Source organism: Xyrauchen texanus, chromosome 44, assembly GCF_025860055.1.
Source record: "Xyrauchen texanus isolate HMW12.3.18 chromosome 44, RBS_HiC_50CHRs, whole genome shotgun sequence".
In the NCBI taxonomy this organism is placed as follows: Eukaryota; Metazoa; Chordata; class Actinopteri; order Cypriniformes; family Catostomidae; genus Xyrauchen; species Xyrauchen texanus.
In genome coordinates this window covers 2,241,833-2,260,410 of record NC_068319.1, presented here as the reverse complement: position 1 = coordinate 2,260,410, position 18,578 = coordinate 2,241,833, and the positions used below count along the sequence as shown (strand labels likewise).

The window sequence follows — 18,578 nt, the reverse complement described above, 5'->3', positions numbered from 1 at the left end:
AAATAGGACATTTAAAAAAAAAATCTTCAGAGCTTAAACGGTTAAATCCTCCAAACATTTGCCCCATTCACTTCCATTGTAAGTGCCTCACTGCCACTTTGATTTTCGCTTTTTTTTTTCTTTTCTTGTGGTAATCAAATTTAGGCTGTCCCACAAATGTTGTCCATTGAGCTTAGCTTATATTGAACCCGAATATCCCTTTAATAAACTATTGGACAATCGTTTAGGACTAACACAATAATCTTGAAAAGTGCAAAGCCTTTCCAGCTGTAAAAATAAATAAATAAATAAATTGTGCTACAAAAGAACTTTGTGCTCTCTTCTCGCCTCCAGCTAGCAACGCCCTAGCAACCACCAGGAAAACTCCAGCAACTGCACTGCAACACCCTGGCAACCACTGAAAACAATCTTGCATCATTGGTGACTAGTTTTGCATGCTCAAGCACCATTTATTTTCTTCAGAAAAATGTAGTTATGGTTTTACTATAGCAACAATAACCATAGTAACAATGCAATATTTCAGTAATTTCATGAAGCCCATTTTGTTGACAGGTTCCTGCTAAAGAATGGTGAATGTGGAGGTGAGCTATGTGTGGTGGTAGCTGGCCTGCTTTTACTCTAAACCCTGATTAGAATCCACAAGTGCTGTTTGGTGTGGTAAAGTTGCAGACTCCAATGGGAACGGTGGCATTCCTCTCGGATTAAACGCACCAATACCGTGGGACACAGCTCCATCTGTCTTTTGTCTTTTTGCTCCAGAAATAAATGATGATGCAGTCGAAGGGAAGAGAAAGCGGGAAAGGGACAGAATCTGTCGGATCACCCAGCGAGCTCGACATACGGAATTCTCTGTGAGTCACTGTTCAATTTATTTGTCATTTGGAGCAAATTTTGATATCTTTCCAAAGATTATCAACATTTTACTGCATAATCTGATGTTACATCTTCACAGAAAGTTCAGAACTGAAGTTTAGACAAGAAGGTTAAAGGGTCAGCACCTATGCAAAGGTACGTCTTGAGTTTAATGCTACGACATGAAGTGACAAAATGCAGTAACTATGGCAAGACTGAAACTGTTTTTTCAAAATGTGTTGTTCATGCATGCTCTATTTTTGCCATTAGGTAATTGGAGCATAATTGAGCAAACTCATCTTTCAGAGCACCATAGATCATAGTTCATAGTCTAAAAGACCAGATTTAAATAATACAATTTTGACAAAATGTGTACAGTGTTCCACCATCATAGAAATATCCTGGAAACAACCTGGAAATAGAATTTTCATAGAATAGTTTTTTATTTAAGCTTGGAAAAGTCATGAAAATATGTCATGTGAATATAACTTTATTTCTTGTTTTGCTCTGCTCTAATATTTTCCTGTGTGGTGGATTTATCAGTATAGAAATCATAACAAGCATACAGTTAATTAACAGTTAAGAATAATTGGTAACACTTCACAATGAAAGAGTATATTTTCTCTAAAGAGAGAATATTCCTACTAAAAGAGTGACACTTACAAAAGCATCTCTTTCAAGCTGCCTTTTCGTTTGTGTGTTATTCTTGGTTGCGGTCGCTATTTCTCCACTTCTGACGACCACGATCGCTGTCTCACGTGCTTGGATGCAACCCATGTGGAGACGGCTTTCGTGGATGGTTCATGCCCTCATTGCGAGAGTATGAACATGGCTACATTGCGGTCGTGGCTTTCCTACGTCGTATTTGGTGGCTAAGTTCTACGGCACTCCTGCTGGTGCACCAAGCCAATGCACTGAAAGAACTGCATGAGGGTAGTCCTGACCCGGGACAAATGCAGGAGCTGCGATCATAGAAACGATCTCGCCCTCTGGGCGACGAAGGTCATGGAATGCCTGGTGGTCCAGGAATGCCAACTTTGGCTCAACCTGGTCAAGTCTCTCGGGCAGGCGATGTCTACCCTGGTGGTCCAGGAATGCCAACTTAAGCTCAACCTGGTCAAGTTGAGAGAGGCCGACAAGGTTCGAGTCTTTTAGGTTGGCCTGTTCGGTGACACCGTCGGAGACATCGCCCGGCAGTTTTCGAAGGTGAGGAAGCTATTCAACACATCCTGCCCCGGCGTGGCTCAAAATCCCGCACCCTGTCTGCTCGTTGCCAAGGGCGACCCCTGCAGAGGTTACACCGGCTCTGCCACCGCCCACCCCAGTAGGCCACCAAGAGCCCGAGGAAGGCTTCAAAGCTCCCCTGAGACGGGCAGCCTAGGTCCAAAATCTGAACTTCAGGAGCTGTAAGAAGATCACTCCTTCCCCCGGTGGAGGGCAGGGTGGAGAATCCTTATTTCCCTTTCCTTTTGATTTCACCACACACTCAATGGAATGTGGTACCCACTTTTTCAAGAAAACAGCAGTTTCCTCACTACCACAGGGCACCCTTTCTCTATGGCACGTTCGGCACGTTCGGCGCCCCGGAGGGGGGCACCTCTGCGCACCCAGCTGTGGCACAAATCTGGCCCCAATGTGATGAAATTCTTCCTCTCCTGTACCAGGCTGTTCCAGGAGTGGTCACAATGAGCCAGGTAAGTGGTTTGATGTCTCTGGACCCGGCACGGCCACAAGTGGCACCTCAGGCTGAGCCCCGTTGCGAGGCCCCGCCCACCAATTGTGAAAAAATGTTGTGCTCTGTGATGTCATACAATGGCAATTTATGGTGACCGCTTCTTCAAGCTTCAAAAGAACACAAAATTACTCACTAAACATGTCTGAAAAATTTGTAGCTGAAGACCTGATGCATTTCTATGCCCAGCTTTATTTATTTAAGGGAGTACTCGGAAATCAAACGGAAACATAGAGGAGGCTACAGGCAGCCACAGTCACAACGTGTCCAAACCTGATGGCAAACGACCTATGGAAATCAGAGTTTTTGTCCTAACCAGTAGTGACGATGGACGGTACATCGATTCTATCGATCGCTTGTTTTCTATTTTCGGCATCGCACAGGCAACTCGGTTCACTGTGAACTGACACCGGTCCAAAAACATATAAAATAAGGCTGGGCATAGAACTACATACATTTTTCGACTATAAACTCTTTAGGCATGTTTAGTAAATGGAAATGGAGCGTAGTTCTAGCGGGAAGACCAGCAGGTGTACATTGTCACATCTTTAGCTGGGTAACTCCTAGCCAATCTCACGTAAGCCAATGCTTTATAAGTCCACTCACAATCTATCACATTGCTGTTTCGGTGTGCAACACTGCAACCTCCACCTCTCCACCACCATCAGTTGAGCCCTGTCCCGCAGGGAGGTAGGCTGCTCGCCCCTGCCTCCTATCTCCGGCAGGACATGACGGTTCCGGGTACAACTCCCTCGGAATGCCGGACGGGGCCTACGCCAAAGAGAGAGACATCACCTCCCGTTTCACATCTATCAAGTAAATGGCATCTCAAACTTCACTCAAGGCTGCGTGTCTTCCCGATAGAAGTTCTGTTCTCTGTATCGCTGTGGAGGACCTGTTTTAGATAAACAAAAAGAGTTTTCGATTGAACGCCCCAATGTCATCAAGGAGCTTTGTAAACTGTTGCTCTCATGTCCTATCATGAACGCACACAGGAGATCAAATTTCAGTGAACATTTTCACTAAATTATACATTAGGTTTTGGTTTGTTTCTCACCAAACATCGCATCGTCCTTCAGGCAATATAGGCGGCTGCCCCGGGCTCCAACATGCCTGCGTGGACCCATTACAGAATGAACATTCAAAACACTTTATAAGGTAAAGCCAATACAATGGCTTTTCATTTGACAAACAGAAATTAGTTTTATTTTGAAATTACTTACACATCATAGCGCATTTCTGTTTGTGCACATTAACTGTATACTTCACGTGGAACTCATTATTTGACATGCAAATCACAATAACGGTGACAAGTACATATTAAGTACAAGATGAGCTCTGAATAATCACAAAATGACAAATAACTGCAAGTTACAACAAATACAATAACAGCATCATACATAAAATCTGCAAAGAGTAAATCAATGAGCAGTACAATGTAATTTGGAATATTTATTAATGCCGATAAGCATTACTGGGAGCTGAAGAGCAGTTTGCTGAATATGAGCAATTAATCTGCAAAGATCTACACTTTAAGAAGTATGTTAATTTTGTTTTACATATATTTATATTTGTTTATTTATATATGTACAGTACATACTCTGTCCAACTTGATAGATTTAAAAAAAAAAAAAAAAAAAAAAAAAAAGGCAGAAAATGAAATCAGTGAGCCGGTGTGGTGTGTTGCGGGCCGGGTTTGGTGGGCCGGTCTTGGGCCAGAAAGTCCAGGGTTCATGTTTACTAATTAACTAGTGTTAACAAATGGAATCATATTGTAACGTGTTTCCATACCATTTTAATTACAGCTCTACTTCTCAGTCAAACCCCCGCAGCATCAGACCTGCATTAATGCATCTTATCTAAAATAATTCAGTAAATACTTGGAAACAACTAAGATTTGTACTTTTTACCTTTATAGTTTTCCTTGTATCTGATTTAGCCATGCATGTATATGTGGTAATTATACATAGTTGTTCAAATGATTATGACATCTACAATGGGCAGTTTCTTTTTAGATCAAAGCACATGCTTCATTTTTATGTGCAACATGAAGTGGTGTATATGTGGTGTGATTTATAAGCAAAGCAGTCTGAATCAAAATGATTTTGAAAAATTGGTTTTAAAAGATAAAAAAAAAGGCTGGACATTTTTTTAAGGAATTTCATCCGTCAAAAAGACTGGGAACCTTTGTGTAGTTACTGCATTCTGCATTTGCACTACAGGATATATGTAGAGACAGATGTTCATTTGTGCCAGTTTAACTTTTGGTATCTTCCAAAATTTCAATGCAAAGTGTCTTAAAAAGTCTTGCATGTGCTCTCGTTAATCTTAATTATGAATGTCTCGGTTTGCTTGCAATACAATCAATTCATGTTAAAAAATGATTTGTCCATGTATAATAAAGATCCACAGATATTACAGCCTCCAATGAAGAATTGTGACCCGTTTGAGTTCAAAGCAAGACCAGAAGCATTGTGGCACAGTGATCCGTCACCTTGAAATATTTTGGTTTCTTTGTTTCAGATGATGAATTTGGCACGTATTCATGATAAATACACGCTGAAGAAGTTCTGGGAGCAGAAGATTGAGAGCCACGTTGAGAGAACGGGGAATGAGGACTCACGTTTGAAGAACAGCGCTTTATCAAAGTGTGTATCTGTCACAAAGAGTCAACGCTCTTCCTGAATGATTGCTGTTGTTGGTGGTAACCTAAAGAATAACTTCATCTAACGTGTTGCTTTTTCCTGTCAACAGTCATTTGTCTAGGTAATGGGTTTATAGGGGGTGGTAATTGCAGAGAAAAATTTGGGTCAAAGAAACTGGAATGAAAGATCATTTTGATGAACAACCTCAAGTCTCAAATTCATTCTTGCAGGAATGGACCTTACAGGAGAAAACCTAAAAAAAAGATAATTGTTGTTGTGACCTAGTTTGGTAACTATTAACGGTTTCTTTATTTTGGAAATGAAAACCATCCCTATGAGAACCCACGCTTGATACAGATGGGTAATTCTAGAGAGGCTTCTCTGTTGCATGTTTCTGCTGCCCTCTTGCGTTTCCTCTCACCAGGAAGGTCATTCAGGATTAGCACATACATAGATACAAACCTCCAGGCTTTGAAACTCATTGTAATCAATGTGAATGTGTTAACCGATGTGGAAATGTGGGCGGCTCTCCAAGTGTGTCATATATACACTGTAGATTTGTTCATCTGTTCACACATATGAAAAGCAAAGCAGCCATATTAGATATCTGGAATTTTCTAAATCTCATTTACTCATAAATAAACAGAAAACTGAGGATTTTTAAAATGTAAAAATGTCTGCACTATATCTAGGTCACTAATCAAATGAAACATACATTTACGACATTGAGCATGTTATGTTAAATAATATAATTTGTTACAAAAAAATTACTTCTGCATTTTTAACACATATGTATCATATGATGCCTTGATGCTGCCACGGATTTAATAAAAGGGACTTTTGACTTAGTTTATCACAATTTAGAGAAATAAAGTCGCAATTGCGCGAAATAAAATGTCAAATCTTGCAATAGCTGTGGCTCAGGTGGTAGAGCGGGTTGGCTGCCAATCACAGGGTTGGTGGTTCGATTCCCAGCCAACATGACTCCACATGCCGAAGTGTCCTTGGGCAAGACACTGAACCCCAAGTTGCTCCCAATGGCAGACTAGCACCGCCATTGGTGTGTGAGTGTGTGTGTGTGATGCTTGATTGGGGCACAGTGTTAAGCGCTTTGGTAACCTCTAAAGTTAAAAAAGACCATTTACCATTCCAGGAAATAGAGTCATAATTGGGAGGAAAAGATATACATTTGAAAGTGTGAGATATAAAGTTGTAATTGTGAGAATATAGTCAGAATACGTGATGTAAAAATTTTGTCTACAATTATGCGTTTATCCCTAGCCATTGCAACTTTCTATCCCGCCATTGCAACTTAATATTTAAAAATTGTGAGAAATAAAGTCGCAATTGCGTTATATAACAGTTTTAATCGTGCAATCCTGACTTCATATCTCGAAATTGCAAGATATAGAGTTGCAGATGTGAGAAATAGTCACAATTGAGTGATATAAATCGTAATTATGACTTTCTATCATGCAATTTTGAGAAATAAAGTCCCAATTGCATGATAAATTTGCAATTGCGAGAAATAGTTGCAATTGTGTGACATAAAAGTTACAATCTCGCAATCGTGACTTTGTATCATAAAATTGCAAGAAATAAAGTTGAAAATTTGAAAAATCATGTATATTTCACTTAATTATGATATGTAAAGTAGTAATTGCGAGAAATACTGTCACAATTGTTAGAAATAAAGTAGAAATTGCGAAGAAATAAAGTCGCAATTGAGTAAAATAAACTTGTAATTGCTAGATATTGACACAATTCCCTAATACATATTTTTGCATTTATTTATTTTTATTTTTTTATAGTTAAAAATAGTTGCAAATGCATGATATAAAGGTTTCACAATCACAAATTTACATCTTTAAAATACAAAATATAAAGAAGAAAATGTGAAAAAAGAATGTATATTTCCCTTAATTATGAGATATAAAGTAGAAATTGTGAGAAAAAAAAGTAGAAATTGCGAGAAATAAGGTCGCAATTGCGTGATATTTTTGTAATTGCAAAGCAGAAAGTCACAATTGTGTGACATAAAAGTTTATAAATTGCAATTCCTCTTAATTACAAAAATGAAAGTCACTAGATCTCAAAATTGCAATATATAAAGTCGAAATTGTGAAAAATAAAGTCACAATTGCATGATATAAAAAGTTTGTCTAGAATTTATATCTAGTTATTACAAATTTATATTTAATAATTACGAGAAATAAAGTCTCAATTTTTAGAAATGACCTTTTATATTTTATTTCTTAGTATCATGATTTGTTCATGACCTGTAAAACTAGTAGCATGAAGTTACAGACAGTCTGGACAATTTGGCACCTAAATCAGCAGACACGTCTAGGTTACTGTTGTAGGTTACCTGATGGAGGGAACGAAACACTGTGCTGATGTAGTGACACTAGGGGTCTCTCTTGAGAGCCTCGGTTGCCTCTGAACTTTTGAAAAGGCCAATGAAAAACTGGCGAACAGAATTTGCATGTCCCTCCCCTGGGCATACGGGTATAAAGGAGGGCGCAAAATGGCAGTTCATTCAGGTTTTGCACTGAGGAGCCGAGAATAAGGTTCGGCCGTTACAGCGGTTGATACAGTTTTGTGGCAAGAGGGACACAACGTCTCATTCCCTCCATCAGGGAACGGGGGTTACAAGGGTAACCTAGACACTCCTGACATTAGGAGTCCCTATCCAATAAAGCCACGACACTAAACCGTGTTACGTGAACCGCTGATGCAGGTGCAAGCAAGCTGTTGCGTGCCAAAGGACCAGACCGCATCAGGCTGCACGAAACCTTCCCCAATGCCCCATAAGACGTCATATACATTTTAGGTTCCCGGCATCCCTGAGGGAGGGAACAAGCGACGTGACCAGCATGGGTGCAGGAAAATATGACACAGGGGGTTACCGTGATAACCGACACCTGTGGAGCACCTATTCCAGTACAGAGTAATTAGTATCCGTAATGGTTCTGGTCTGGAATTCCTCCACCGAATTCACGAGCCAGAGGGCTATGGAGGAAGGACATCCAGGGAGCACGAGTTTTGTGGGCTCGCCTGGGAGTAAGAGTGCACGTGTTCACCTCAGATGAGGGGAAAGGTGCTATGCGCAAGTGGTACACCCGGTCAGCTGTTCTGTATTACCGAGTTCTACGTGCTCGGACCTGTCAAATCACGGGATGAGACTGACTCAACCCAGAGATTACAGAATATCGCAAAGGTATTATGTGTGGCCCAGCCGCCGCTCTGCAGATGTCTGCTAGAGAGGTGCCGTGGGCCAGTGCCCATGAGGATGCCACACTCCTCGTAGAGTGTGCTCGAACCCGCAAGGGGGCGGGCACAGCCTGGGTCTGGGCCTGGGTCTGCTAAAGCTCCATGTGCGGTCCAAATAGGTGCGCAAAGCACGCACCGAACACAGCAACGATAAGGCTGGGTCTGCCTCCTCCCGGTGCAGCGCTTGCAGGTTCACAACCTGGTCCCTGAAGGGGCTCATAGGAACCTTGGGCACGTAGCCCGGTTGGGGTTTTAGAATGACATGAGCATCTGCCGGACCGAAATCCAGACAAGTGTCACTGACAGAGAACGCTTGTAGGTCCCCAACCCTCTTGATAGAAGTGAGCGCAATCAGGAGGGCCATCTTCAGGGAGAGGGCTTTTAGCTCAACTGACTCTAGTGGCACGAAGGGAGCTCTCTGAAGGCCCGCAAGGACAACGGAGAGATCCCATGAGGGGAACAGGCATGGCCTGGGAGGATTGAACCTCCGGGCGCCTATAAGGAACCTGATGATCAGGTCGTGCTTCCCTAAGGACTTACCATCCACTGCGTCTTGGTGAGCCGATATATCGGCTACATAAACCTTCAAGGTGGAGGGGGACAGCCGCCCTCCAGCCTCTCCTGCAGGAATGAGAGCACTAACCTGACTGCACACCTCTGTGGGCTGTGAGCTCTGGCTTGGGTGATCGTGTGTATGATGGCTGGTGGTAGACTTCTTAGATCTTCCAGGTCCCGTCTAGGGGCCAGACATGGAGGTTCCAGAAGTCTGGGCGCAGATGCCAGAGGGTGCACCATCCCTAAGGAAGAAGGTCCTTCCTCAGGGGAATATGCCAGGGAGGTGCTGTCACGAGGAGCGTGAGATCCGAGCACTAAGTCTGAGTGGGCCAACAAAGGGCTACAAGAGTTACTTGTTCCTCGCCCTCCCTGGCCTTGCACAGGGCTTGTGCAAGTAGGCTCACTAGGTGAAATGCGTATTGCGCAGCCCCCGGTGACAGCTGTGTTACGTGCGTTTCTGTCCTGAGGGGAGCATTTCGGTGGTGGGGCGGCTGAAGTGGCTTTCCCTCGGAGGAAGGAAAGCCATGACTGCAACGTTGCCATGGTCATGTTCTCGTGAGAACATAAACTATTCATAAACTCAGTGTGATCGCAGCCCAGACACGTGAGGTAGCGCCCATGACCGTCATATTAAATATATGCCGCATCCAGGAACTACACAAAGGCGGAAAGGCATCTTTAAAAAGACACGTCTTTAAAAAGACGTTCAAGGGCAATGTGTACTCTTTTAGAGAAAATACTCTTTTAGAAGTTATTTGCTCTTTTAGAAGCGCTGTCGAAGCTCCCAGGGGTGTAGACTGCACTGGCGTGCAGAGAAGAGAAAAGCCACTTGTAATGCGCCGTAAGATCCAACAGCAAAGCTCTGCATAGGTGAGTGGAAATGTAGTGGAAACGTCAGATTGCTGAACGCACAACCACTCGGTTCTGAAGAAAGAATCTGAATGAACAGCCGTATTGTGCCTACACCCGTATGTCCGGGGAAGGGACATGCAAATTCTGTTCACCAATTTTTCATTGGCCTTTCCTCAAGTTCAGAGGCAACCGAGGCTCTCAAGAGAGACCCCTAGTGTCACTACATTGACACGTCGAGTGAGTGACAGAAGGGGAACAGATCAGCATGTTTGGTTTATGTTCTGTTGCATGGGCAGCTTGTGGCTGGAATAATTTCCTGTATCAGAGACAAATCAATGTGGTAACACCTTCATCTTAAATACTGCATGTTTTCTTTGCAGGTTACGTGAGGAGTGGGTTCAGAGACTTCAATTTCAAAACCAGCACACGATGGAGAGCATGAGAGAAGAGCAAATAAGAAAAGCTCAAAGGGTGCAAGGGATTTTAAGTGTTTAGATTGAATACATTTTTCATCATGTCGATTCATGTTTCAGAGCGGTACTTGTTTTTAATGCATGTGTTGAAAACATGGTTTCTTACTGTGGTTTCACAGGTTGTAAGTCGTCATTTGCTAGCAGCTCGCATTATTTTCATTATTATCCTTTAGCATTATGCATGTGAAGCTATTGTTCATCATGCTTACATCATTTCATCCAATCTTGTTCATTCCACTTAAGTGCATGTATAAAACACTAAAGTTTGGTTTGTGAACAAATTGGTGTTTTGAATGAATCTTTTAAGTGAACGAATTTCTCTCTTTCACTTCAATTGCTTTGGTCGACTCAGTTGAGTCAATGACTCGCTCCTCATTACACATTACAAACATGTGTCACTATAACTACTGGTGTAAAGATGATCTGAAGAACTGGTTATGGAAGGGATCACAGAACAAATCTGAACACATTTATTTGGTGAACACTTTCAAAAGCCTTGAGTCAGTGGGATGAAATGAAAATCATCCTAAAATACTTAAAACACTTGCACTCTTCCAAAGAAAGCATGGCATTATGCATCAGTGTAATATTCTTTAACCATAACTTAAGTGTCTTGAATCATTTACTGATGTAGCCTTCCAGACAGAATAATACAATCACTCACATTGATAATGCCATTACAAACATGTAAACATAGGACATTAAAACAAATGTGATCTTTTTAAAATCCCTAAACCAAGACCAAAACTTCTAACATGAACACCTCCAAGAGTGTTTAAGCTACATCCACCAAACTTGATACAGACCTTCAAACTGTTCTGGAATAGTGTGTTATTTCTTTTCTAATTGATCAGACTTGTGGGAAAAAATATGGCAAAAGAGTTTTTCTTAAAGAAAATTGTGTAGAAGAGGATTTGGCAAAAGTTATTCTGGTGAAAGATTAATTAATCAGAAAAGACTGAACAAATTATTTACTTTTCAAACTACAATGATTGTATTTGTTGTGTCTCGGTGGATTGTGGTATTTGTGTCTCCTCCTCAGAGAAAGCTCTTTCAAAAACATGTTTTAACTTTACTGAAAGTTTAAACTTCTCCTTAATATCCTGCCCTGTGTACTTGTTAGCTGAAATAAAGTGGAAAACGGAGCTCTCTTGTGGCCAAATCACGCAATCGCGTTAAAAAAAAAAAGCTTCGCAAAGGTGAAAAAGAAATATTTAAGAACAATTGCATATTTAGCCTATAAAATCACAGTTACGTGAGTGAGCGTGCATTTATTCCAATAGCCTACAATATTCAAAATAAACAAATATAATATTATATATTGATAGAAATAACAGTAGGTAGTTATGTACAATAACACAAATAAAATGCTTCAAACATAGTTTCTTGTTACCCCTTTTCCAAAATATAACTAGACAGTTATGAAATTTGCCTTTCATTTCTCGAATACAATATTTCAAAGAAAAAGTTCGTTAATAACTCTAGTTTTGAGCCTTCGCGCTCTCCGTAGAACCTCAGTGGTACGAGCACAGCATCTCGGGGGCGAGCTTTTATGGAACGCGCGCTTCGCTCGTCTTTTGGAAGGGGGCGGGGCTAGGGGGGAAACAGACTTCGACACAACACCCGCCTCTCCTCCTGTGGATACTGTGGAAGAATGTTTAGTGACAGAAACTGCTGAAATTCAGTCACAAAGTGTTTCATCTCCGGTATCTTTAGAGCAGGATGAGGAACTTGGAAATGAAGAAAGGAAATTGACTGACGAATGTGATTTGGATTTGCCAAACTTCAGAATTCCAGGTGCTAAAACAAGTAAACAAGTTAAAGATGATTGTGGGGTTTTCAGATAGTAATGATGATTCAGATTCTAGTCTTTCTGTGTGTTTCAATGCTTCTCTATGCTCTCAAAATGAACATGTAAATATGTACTGTACAAAGTTGAGGATATTAGCCTGTTTCTGAAGGAAATAAAGGGGCTAAAGGGAGTGTGTTGAAGATTATTTCCCTGACTGTGCACAGTTTGTGAAAGAAAGAGATATTTCATAAAAGAAGGTCTTTTCTGAACATGAGGTCTCTCGTTTACAGAAATATTTAAACAAGCTCAAAAAGTAAAACTGTAATGATGACAGGGATGTCACAGTTTAATTATTTCACTTTAGGTCATTTGTTGATTTGTGTAATTTCTTTTTTTTTTTTTTTCAAATCTGAATAACAAAATGAATCAGTTTAAAATGGGAAGTCTTCATTTAAATGGAGCTAAAGATGTTCAGAAAAGGATGATGTTGTTTGAATTCACAAGTCAAAAGTCTGTTGATGTCATGTTTGTACAAGAAACACATAGTGACATTAGAAATGAGGTGGATTGGAAGAGAGAGAGGAACGGTCGAGTCATTTTAGTCATAAATCCTCCATTAATGGAGATGTTGCTAATTTATTTTCCAAGAATGTAATTCCGATATCCGATGAAGTTGATGAAATTGTAAAAGGATGTTTCTTGAAGGTTAAGGCTAGATTTGAGGATACTGTAATGGTATTTTTTTATATTTATGTCCCTAATTGTGGAGCTAGGAGGAACAGAATAGATCAGAAACGGGGTCAAGATCTTGTATTGGCTTTCAAAAAAAAATGGTGAAATGGCGAATTGTTATTGATTGACATTTTTACTGGTTAATGGGTGAAATGAATATTTTGGAATTGAGTGGTGCTGTGATAATGTGTTGTGCTCCGTAATTAACAGTGAACTTTTCAGAAATGTTAAAGTAAGGTTAAAGTATTTGTTTATTTATTTATTATATTTTTATAATATAATTTGGTATAATTAAGCTAATGATTTAATGAAAAGGTTGTTGAAAATTGTGACATTTAATCAAAAACAGCTTACACATCAATGGGATGTCAGTCCACTAAGGAAAATAAAAGTAAAATAAAGTTTTATGGATTTTGTAGAATGACCCATTTAACATGAAGGAACACAAACTTCCATGAACCAGTTCATTTAGATTCAACAGACATAAACAATTCTTTATCATATAAAATATAAGAATTGAAAGAAAAAAAAAACAACAAAAAAAACCAGAAGCTCACATATATATATATATATGTATATGTTTATTTTTTCTCATTTTAGGGCAAATTTATTCTATATTTTCCACATTACACTGCTGCAGATGTTTTTACACAGTATATTTTACACCATGATTATATCAAGTCAAGTCAAGTGGTTTTTATTGTCGTTTCAACCATATACAGTTAGTACAGTACACAGCAAAACGAGACAACGTTCCTCCAGGACCATGGTGCTACATAAAAACAACAAAGGACCAACATAGGACCACATGAGACAACACAACGAAATAAAATACCTATATAAACTACCTATATATACCTATATAAAGTGCACGTGCAAACATGTGCAAAAAGTACAGGACAGTACAACAAATTACTGACAATGAACAGGACAATAGACACAGTGCAGCTGCCGACCAGTACTCAGTAGTGCAAAAAGATGACAGTTTCTAAAAATGTAAACATAACATACTATGAGATAATGTTCTATGCACATAGCAGTTATTGAGGTATCAGACAGTTATAAAGTGACAGTTATTAAAGTGCAACTCAGGACACGTGTGTGTCAAACCAGTCTCTGAGTATTGAGAAGTCTGATGGCTTGGGGAAGAAGCTGTTACACAGTCTGGCCGTGAGGGCCCGAATGCTTCGGTACCTCTTGCCAGATGGGAGGAGGGTAAAGAGTTTGTGTGAGGGGTGTGTGGGGTCGTCCACAATGCTGGTTGCTTTGCGGATACAGTGTTTTTTGTAAGTGTCTTTGATGGAGGGAAGAGAGACCCCAATGATTTTCTCAGCTGTCCTCACTATCCTCTGCAGGGCTTTGCGGTCCGAAACGGTGCAAGTCCCAAACCAGGCAGTGATGCAGCTGCTCAGGATGCTCTCAATAGTCCCTCTATAGAATGTAGTGAGGATGGGGGTTGGGAGATGTGCTTTCCTCAGCCTTCGAAGAAAGTAGAGACGCTGCTGGGCTTTCTTGGTGATAGAGCTGGTGTTGAGGGACCAGGTGAGGTTCTCCGCCAGGTGAACACCAAGAAATTTGGTGCTCTTGACGATCTCCACAGAGGAGCCGTCGATGTTCAGCGGAGTGTGTTCACCTTGTGCTCTCCTAAAGTCAACAACCATCTCTTTTGTTTTGTCGACATTCAGGGACAGGTTGTTGGCTCTACACCAGTTCGTCAGCCGCTGCACCTCCTCTCTGTATGCTGACTCGTTGTTCTTGCTGATGAGACCCACCACGGTCGGTGTCATCGGCGAACTTGATGATGTGATTCGAGCTGTGCATTGCTGCACAGTCGTGAGTCAGCAGAGTGAACAGCAGTGGACTGAGCACACAGCCCTGGGGGCCCCAGTGCTCAGTGTGGTGGTGGTGGAGATGCTGTTCCCGATCCGGACTGACTGAGGTCTCCCAGTCAGGAAGTCCAGGATCCAGTTGCAGAGGGAGGTGTCCAGGCCCAGCAGGTTCAGCTTTCCAATCAGGTGCTGGGGAATGATTGTGTTGAATGCTGAGCTGAAATCTATGAACAGCATTCGAACGTATGAGTCCTTATTGTCTAGGTGGGTGAGGGCCAGATGGAGGGTTGTGGTGATGGCATCGTCCGTTGAACGGTTTGAGCGATACGCAAACTGCAGTGGGTCTAGTGAGGGGGGCAGCTGGGTCTTAATCTGCCTCATGACGAGCCTCTCGAAGCACTTCATGATGATGGGTGTAAGTGCGACGGGACGGTAGTCGTTGAGGCAGGACACTGAAGACTTCTTTGGCATGGGGATGATGGTGGTGGCCTTGAAGCACGTTGGAACAACGGCGCTGCTCAGAGAGATGTTGAAGATGTCGGTAAGAACATCTGCTAGCTGGTCTGCACATCCTCTGAGCACTCTGCCAGGAATGTTGTCTGGTCCAGCAGCCTTCCGTGGGTTGACTCTACATAGAGTTTTCCTCACATCTGCCGTGGTAAGACAGAGCACCTGGTCGTTGGGAGGAGGGGTGGACTTCCTCGCCATCACGTCGTTCTGCACTTCAAACCGAGCGTAGAAGTCGTTCAGCGCATCTGGAAGGGAGGCATCTTTGTCACAGGCAACTGATGTTGTCCTGTAGTTGGTGATGGCCTGGATGCCCTGCCACATGCGCCACGTGTCACCGCTGTCCTGGAAGTGACTGTGGATTCTCTGGGCGTGTGCGCGCTTTGCCTCTCTGATTGCCCGTGACAGTTTGGCCCTAGCTGTTCTTAGGGCTGCCTTATCGCCTGCTCTGAAGGCGGAGTCTCGGGACCTCAGCAGCGTGCGCACCTCCGCAGTCATCCACGGCTTCTGGTTGGAGCGTGTGGTGATGGTCTTGAGAAAGCGACATCATCAATGCACTTGCTGATGTAGCTGGTCACTGATGCTGTGTATTCCTCCAAGTTGGTAGAATCGCCATATGTTGCAGCCTCCCTGAACATGTGCCAGTCAGTACACTCAAAACAGTCCTGAAGAGCAGAGATGGCTCCTGCTGGCCAGGTTTTCACCTGCTTCTGAAGCGGTTTTGTGCGTCTGACGAGCGGTCTGTATGCTGGGATTAACATAACAGAGATGTGGTCTGAGTAGCCGAGGTGGGGGCGGGGCTCCACCCGGTGCAGCGCCTGGGATGTTTGTGTAAACAAGATCAAGCGCGTTCAGCCCTCTCGTTGCAAAGTCCACATACTGATGGAATTTAGGGAGCACTGTCTTGAGATTTGCATGGTTGAAATCTCCGGCGACAATAAACAGTCCGTCGGGGTGAGCGTTCTGCAGTTCAGCTCATAGCCCCATACAGTTCACAGAGCGCTTCCTTAGCGTTAGCGCTGGGGAATGTAAACTCGGTTATGCAAACAGTGGTGAATTCCGTGGTAGATAAAAAGGTCTGCATCTAACAGTCACAAGCTCCAACAGCGATGAACAGTAACTAGAGACTAGCATAGAGTTCTTGCACCATTCGGTGTTGATGTAAACACACAAGCCACCACCGCGAGTCTTACCGCAGAGAGCTGTATTTCTGTTGGCACGAAACGAGGCGAGCCCATCTAGCTGAATGGCGGCATCCGGAACTCTGTCGCTGAGCCACGTCTCCGTGAAAACAAAGACGCAGCAGTCTCTAAACTCACGCTGCGTAGCCTGCTGGAGTCGGATATAGTCCAGTTTATTGTCCAGGGAGCAAACATTTGAGAGCAGGATAGACGGGAGAGCCGGCCGGCTAGGGTTTGTTTTAGCCTAGCATGGACCCCGCCCTCTTTCGCGCTTCCGCTTTCGCGACACCGCTACGACGTCCTCTCCCCGGCCACCGGCATCAGGCGACGCCGAGGGCTGGAGGCCTGGTCTCCGCAGCAAGCCGAGTACGCGTAGCGCCTCCTGCAGGTCATCATGCAGCTTGGTTTTTGCATGAGTCTTATATTTGAGTAGTGTCTGGCGATGGTAGACACGAACACTGGTTGCTCCGATGTCCATGTGTTGCAAAAGTCAGGCTTTTTTAACAAAAATAGCACCATTGTGGATCCGGAGTGGCCGCTGCGTGCTACCGCGCCGCCATCTTGGATCAAGTTGTTACCTGAAGAATATATTTTTAATCTAAACATGAAAAATGACTTATTGATACTTTAAATAAATCTAAATGAAATGCACAGGACACCAGACACACTTCCTAAAAGTGCTAGAATACACAACCTGTTAGGCCTATATTTTATCATTTTACATTGTAACAGACACCTGTCAGCCATTACACTCCTCACCACTAGGGGTATTAGTGAGACATATGTGCTTAGATAAAAATACAGGTGAGCAGTAGAAGAAATTATCATGGCTGACCTCCTTGGTCAAACAAAGTCCTGGTTGGGAAACTTTCTGTTTCATGCTCAACTGTAAGTAAAATGTATATGTTGAAGTTTTATTTACTGGTGAAAGATTATTTTTGTGTTTATTGAATATAGTGGCTTTAATGCAGATAATTAACAGGAGGAGTTTTGTGTTTTGTAGAAGGACTTTTTGGTATCTGCTGAATCAATATTTGAGCCAACTTTGTGGTCCTGTTTGGGATTTTTCCACATTTGAGTACTACTACGAGGTTCGTGGTTGGAAATAGCTACATTTGACAGTTTGATTACCTTATGGACTTCTTTTGATGGGAGAGATATATGTTTGACTACGGTCATACTTTGTTGGATTTCATTTACCATCAAACCTCCACATCATTTGACTCCTTAAAGACAGTTAAGACTTGCATCTGACTTTCACCTTAACTTTCTACAACAGTGAACGTTATAAAGACTGAATTATATATTGCTGGAACTTCAACTCATATACAGAACCATATACATCGTTGTGTGCAGGGTGTTTTTGTAACACTTTGAATATTGTCTCTTTGTTTTGAGTCTATGTTGGTGTTTATATAAAGTCATAAAAGGTGTTTACATTGCTGTTTTTATTTACTCATTGGATTAAAAGATGTGTTGATGCTGATGACCCCCCCCCCCACACACACACAAACAGATTATGAATTAGCATTTACTCAGAGTAGCACGTGTTGGTTATAACATCAGTTCATTTTACGCATCAGACATTTCAGATTGCCATATGTGATAGTTTTGAAAATAAAATAAACTGGAAAGAGTTTTTATTTAAGAAAATTGTGTAGAAGAGGATTTGGCAAAAGTTATTTAGATGAAATATTAATTAATCAGAAAAGACTGAATAAATTATTTACTTTTCAAACTACAATGATTGTATTTGTTGTGTCATCGGTGGATTGTGATATTTGTGTCTCCTCCTCAGAGAAAGCTCTTTCAAAAACATGTTTTAACTTTAATGAAAGTTTAAACTTCTCCTTAATATCCTGCCCTATGAAAAAATACAGAACTGGATTCAGACAGCTGTTGAAATAAGCCAAAGAGACGACCAATGGGACAAGTCTACTGGCCACCATGACAATTTGATAAACACCAAATATCCAGAGCAAATACACACTGTGGTACGGCAGCCAACACAGAAAAAATGCCACAATAACAGCCGACATGATGCGAAACGCTCGTCCAGAGTGAAAACGACTCCTGCCTAACTTTCGTGCAATGAATCCATAACATGTGACGATGCATATGAGAGGAATTAAAAAACCAAACACAAACCTGATGA

The 18,578-nt window shown here is 41.9% G+C and overlaps 1 long non-coding RNA gene across 1 annotated transcript; it reads left to right on the top strand.

Moving 5' to 3' along the window:
• Positions 1-739: 739 nt before the first annotated feature.
• Positions 740-10,611, top strand: LOC127636456 (uncharacterized). Its single transcript, XR_007969602.1, has 4 exons — positions 740-851; positions 953-1,008; positions 5,108-5,232; positions 10,290-10,611. It is a non-coding gene; the product is annotated as an uncharacterized LOC127636456 (long non-coding RNA).
• Positions 10,612-18,578: the final 7,967 nt, after the last annotated feature.